The sequence below is a fragment of the Egretta garzetta genome, unplaced genomic scaffold (assembly GCF_000687185.1).
Source record: "Egretta garzetta isolate BGI_Z169 unplaced genomic scaffold, ASM68718v1 scaffold2, whole genome shotgun sequence".
Lineage (NCBI taxonomy): Eukaryota > Metazoa > Chordata > Aves > Pelecaniformes > Ardeidae > Egretta > Egretta garzetta.
Window position 1 is genome coordinate 2,961,087 of NW_009258894.1, and position 5,998 is coordinate 2,967,084.

Here is a 5,998-nt window from a genome sequence, read left to right on the forward strand (position 1 = left end):
GGGAAAGAAAGACAAAGGAAATATTCCTTCTAACTATCCTTGAAATTATATCATTTGAGTATGTATGAAATGTGGAATGAACATGTGATCAACTGTCTTCAAATTTTATCCCTTTTTGTGGTCTTAATTAGGAATCTGTTCTATCATCAACAGGCACAACCTAATTCTTGAAAATTAACAGACTGGGCACAAGTTTTTTTTCTCCGACCACATGCTTAATGTATTTCACTTAAGTCACTTCAACTTGTAGATTTCAAAATCAGGAATAAGATGCAATGCATCAAGTTCACTGACAAATAGTATCCAAATAGCGAGTTTATTTCACACACAGGGTGGATAATAGCTCACCGATGCCAATAAAAAAATAAAAATAACAAAATCAATTTAAAATTGAAACTGCGGTATAAATAATCTTTCTGCTATCCCTTCTAGGAAAGGTTAATTTAAAATGGTTCTTGAGATCGTTGCTGTTTCTCTTCTACAAAACTTCCCATGAAAACCTGATTTACCTCTCTCTTCCATCATAGATTATCTGTGGTAACATCCAAAGTACAGAGTTTGCAAAAGAATTAAACATTTTCTTATCAGACCTCAGTCACACACTGAAATCTGTCCAAAGAACAGAGATTACTGATGATTTTTTTTCTACAAGTAGGTCAGTGAGAAATTTAATACCTCCCTACAAAAATGTCATTATAATAAAAGGAGCCTAAAGGGGCAAAGTCTGTTTATTCTGTTAGCCTGCAATTATTTCCTGAGCAAAACAGTATTCTTTTGTCAGTAAGGTAAATGAGGATGGCCAGATGTTAACTTGCTAGTTATGACCTTCAATTGAGCATATTTAACTGAAGTGGTAGCCTGCTTCTCTGTGCCTCGGTTTTATCATGATTATTATCATGTTTTTTCTGAAAGTTCAAATATACATGAAACTCAAATTTCCCAAAATCCAAAGAATGGGGTTGAAAAGGAGCTGTCTGACAAAAAATGTTTTTATCTGTACAGCTGTTTGTGTGTAGAGAGCTCATTCCAATGAAATATATTTGCTGTGGCTCTTATGATGTTTTCTTGGAGATACTTAGAAATTTGGGTGACAGACAAAAAATGCTTAGACTTTCCTACTAAAAATATCTGGGTTTGGAGTTGGACAGAAAGTAAAAGCTGAAACAGCAGCTGGAGACTTAATGGACTACTAAATGATCTGTGACATTTGGGAAGGAATAACTACGGTGACTTGGAAATTGGCTTCATTTTTTAGAGTTGATTGGTATGGATGGTTACAGCTCCAAACCCAAAAGTTCTAAGTGGATAAAGTGTCACATACTGTGCTTAGATTCATGGGTACAAATGTAAAAGCTCTTGGAATATTGCTGCAATAGAATTGTTGGATTCCTGGTAGACCTGATTTTTAACCACAAATTTATAACTCTTAGCAGCACAAGAAAAATTTTTGATCTCTTTTTAATGTTTCCAAATATCACAGATATTACCAGACCTGGAGAGAGAACTCTTACAGGATGGAAGAGACTTGCTTAGTAATTGCAAGAAAAAAGCAGGGGCTTCTCCTTCCATAGAGTCAGAAGTGATGAGTGTTGAAATGAAAAGGGAATTCTGTGTGTGTGTTTGTTTTGCACTGGGGCAGGGGAGGGAGAGAGAGGGATGGGTCATTCTGGGTCTCAATAAGAAAGGCCTGACAACAAATGGCTTATTAAAATGCCTGCTTTAATAAGGCAGAATAAGAGGAGGAATATAGATAGCAAAGAAATCTTACTCCCTTCAGATGCTGGGAACTGAGTGTTCCTGCAGTGTCAGATCAATCCCTGAATGGATTCCTCCACTCATGAGAAATTCTTGCCACTCTGGTGGCTTATTCCCCAGTACTGAGTGGGAGCTGCCTACAGGCTCCTCCATTACAGTGAGGTGGCTGAGTCTGTCCTTTGGCCAAGGGATTTGTGCGGTATGACACAGGCCTGAAGGCCACGCTGGACGTGGAGCACAGTGCAGCCTGCTGTGGGAACTGCAGGGGAACTGTTACGTGGATCACTTCACTCCTTGATGTACAATGGTCTCCTGGTCAGGATCACTACAATATTAGAAACATTATAAATAGAGCATTGTGTGGTCCTTAATTTCGAGAGGGCATTGCCCAGTTCTTGTGCATGGATAAAATTTATTGCATGCTCCTCTTCATCCACTAATTCCACCTACTCCCTCTTACTGAAAATACTGTCAGAATGACTCTGCTGCCTATGTAGGCTCTTCATCACTCTCCAGCACTAAAGTGGCGATTGTCTCTACAAGGGAAAGTGGTGGTCCAGGGATAACGTATACTGCATGCATCATAATCCTCAAAGTAGAATGTGTGGGAGATGATACAACTCTTTGAAAGGGGCAGTATGGTATTTTTAATTATTGAGATGATGCCTTTATTCTAAATTGCATTGAGCAGATGACTGTAATGTGATTTTAACATGTCCAGAAAGGTAAGCTTCCAATTAAAAAACTAAAAATTACTTACATAAACATTTTCATGTAACAGACCATATGTTAGAATACTAGTATATAAAGCAGGTGATACACAGTCGCAAAGATTCATTATTTCTTATGCAACTTTTTTTTGAAGTATATAAATAACTCGGGATTCTCTTAAAGGTTACCATGTGTGTCTTCTTACATCTTTAAAATAATGAACAAGTACTTCCTAGTCCGGAGGGCTTTCCATGGTTTCACAACTCTAGAAATGACTCATGCTTTAGCAAGGAGGATTCTGTTCCTGTGAAGCAGCAGGCATTTTGTATGCATAACTTCTACTATCTGTCTGATTTGAGCACATCACTAACAATGCGAATGCACTTTTTTCACTAGAACCTGCTGTACCTACAACTGTACTCCTTAAACATTTCCATAATTACTGAGTCTCCCTGCTTATCCTTTTGGAAAACTACTTAAAAAAAAAAAAAGAATGTCTATATTCTCTCTTCATTATTTTTCAACAGAAACGGGAAAGGCATGAAATAACGATTTGTGAAAGTATAATGAATAATTGCTGTATCTTTATGTTAATTGTAACATTTAAAATAATGTTATTTTCTAGACAGTTATGAAGGTTTCACATTAACTTAAGATAAAGTAAGTAAAAGCAGTTTCAAAATAAATTTGAAAAACACTTTCTGAAATACTTATCTCAAAAGGATTACTTATGATACGAAATGCCTGCTAAGATTAGCACAACAGAACACACTTGCGGTTTAGAACTTAAATTGTAAGAAAACCTTTTAGTAAAAAGGACACTGAGGTTTGACTTGCCTTGTCCTAAGTAGCTCGAGTTTGTAAAACATTAATTCCTCTTGCAGCAGACACTGCAAGGGCTTCACTCGTCAACAACTATTCCCTCAGTGCTGCAGCTTTTGGTTCTGGCACAGACCTTGATTTTGCAACTGAAGCATATGGTACAAATATATTTGTTGCCAGAATACTTAATTAATTAAGCCATCATTCATTCAGGATTAAGTGTTGAGAGTACCTGTATAGATGACATGCTTAGTGCAAGTGTTTCTAACTCTGGAATTAGTAGCGTTTGTTTGAAAACTCTGTTACAGAACCAATGATTGCGAATAGAAACAGCGTGTTGGAAATTGTGAGACTGGAAAACATTTCTTAATATACCAACACTTTCTCTGCGGCAAACAAGAGACTCAATATCATTCCTGCAAGCATTTGTAAGGACTGCTCTTCCTTTAGCAGAAAGCATTCAATACTTCCCTCATTCTGATAGTACTGACTAGTATTTCTTTTATGATTCTTAAATTTTAGCAAGTGAGGTTTAGCATATGTCTTCACAAAACCAAGAGACGACATGTAATTCTGCTTAGAATCCTCCTTTACAGTACTTTTCATATATTGCTTTGAACATTGTTCATGTCCTAGTTAACCTCTATGGCTTTGTTAACATTTTGAGACTAGATTGAGCTACATCACTTTATGAAGCAGTTGCTTTATTAAGCTTCTGTTTGCTCCATTTGCAGCAACTTTATCAAATTAGGCAGTCTTTTTACAGAGTTGTCCCCACCTCAGTGGATATACAATTTTTTATTTTATATATATAATCCTTGTGTGATGAGTTAACCTTGGCTGGATGCTGGGTGTCACCAAGCCACTCTGTCACTCCCCTCCTCAGCTGGACAGGGGGGTGAAAAATACATAGAAAGGCTCCTGGGTTGAGATCAGGACAGGGAGAGATCATTCATCAGTTATTGTCATGGGCAAAACAGACTCAATTTGGTGAAATTAGTTTAATTTATTACCAGTAAAATCAGAGTAGGAGAGAATAAAAAAACGCTTAATCTTAAAACACCTTCCCCCCCACCTCTCCCTTCTTCCCCAGCTCAACTTTACTCCTAAATTCTCTACTTCCTCCTCCCCCTGAGCGGCACAGGGGGTTGGGGAATGGGGGTTGGGGTCAGTTCATCACATGCTGTCTCTGCCACTCCTTCCTCCTCAGGGGAGGACTCCTCACACTCTGCCCCTGCTCCAGCGTGGGTCCACCCTTCCCATGGGGTGCAGTCCTTCAGGAGCAGACTGCTCCAGTGTGGGTCTCCTGCAATGTCACAAGTCCTGCCAGAAAACCTGCTCCAGGCTGGGCTCCTCTCTCCACAGGGCCACAGGTCCTGTCAGAAGCCTGCTTCAGCATGGGCTTCCCACAGGGCACAGCCTTCTTCAGGCATCCCCCTGCTCTGGCGTGAGGTCCTCCCCGGGCTTGCAGGTGGGTACCTGCTCCACTGTGGACCTCCATGGGCTGCAGGGGGACAGCCTGCCCCACCGTGGTCTTCACCACAGGCTGCAGGGGACTCTGCTCTGGTGCCTGGAACACATCCTGCCCTCCTTCTGCACTGACCTTGGTGTCTGTACAGCTGTTTTCTCTCACATCCTCTCAGTTCTCTTTCTCCGGCTACTGTTCCCTGGTGGTGGTTTTTTTTCCCTTCTTAAATATGTTATCCCAGAGGCGCTACCCCCATCACTGATGGGCTCGGCCTTGGCCAGTGGCAGGTCTGTCTTGGAGGTGTCTGGCATTGGCTCTGTTCGATACAGAGGAAGCTTCTGGTAGCATCCTGCAGAAGCCATCCCTGTAGCCCCACCACCCCCACCACTACCAAAACCTTGCCACACAAACCCAATACACCTTGTCATATAGTGTTAGCATGTATTTCTGTATAGCACAAAATAATTTCCAAGAACTTAGTACCTTAGAAACAGTGGAGATTACAATACAGAGAATACACAAGAATTCTGCAAAAAGCTGTAGGTTGTTTGACATTCTGCATATTATTTTGCCTGAGAGATTTCTAATACTCATAAAGGCATGTTTGAACAACCTTAGTATCCTGGTAGATTTTAGCTTCCTTTATTCCAGCGGCATAAACAGTTGGAAGGTGATTTTGAAATCTCTTTAGGATTTTGAATGCTTTTATTACCACCTGACTCCAAGTATTTTTGTTGTTAGTATGTATCAAGAAAAAATGAACATCTTTTAAAAATGTGCCAAAAGAGAAATGTCCAGAAAGTTTCAGCTCTTAGGGGAAGAAGTATTTCTAATGTGAGTTCTTCTGCATCGAGTTTTCTCCCAAATATAATAATCAGTTGAAATCTTTGATTGCAGTGGGATCAGCTAATGCTGACACCTCTGTGAGCTGCAGTGGAAGCCAAAGGTACCTCATCAAATTCTATGGTAACAGCTTTCACCCAGTATAATCCTTTGGGCCTGTAAGAGAGATTCTGCATAGACAGAATCCTGAAAATGTCTTCCCTATGAAGAGAATGGCCTTTTTTGTTCAGTAATGGATTGTCTTATAAGTGCCAACATTTTAGTTTTTGGATACTTATACACCAGAGTTCAGGAATAAACGATAACCTAATCAGCAAGGCAGCCTATTACTAGTTTATTTTATTGTTATTCTGTTGTGCTTTATCTGTGTAAGAAAAAAGCAAGGGCTCATAGGGAAAA

The 5,998-nt window shown here is 39.7% G+C and overlaps 1 protein-coding gene across 4 annotated transcripts in view; it reads left to right on the forward strand.

Annotated features, from left to right (window-relative positions):
- The window catches only part of GPHN (gephyrin), a 267,856-nt gene that overhangs the window by 98,620 nt on the left and 163,238 nt on the right, over positions 1-5,998 (forward strand). The gene's annotated exons all lie outside the window — the stretch shown is intronic.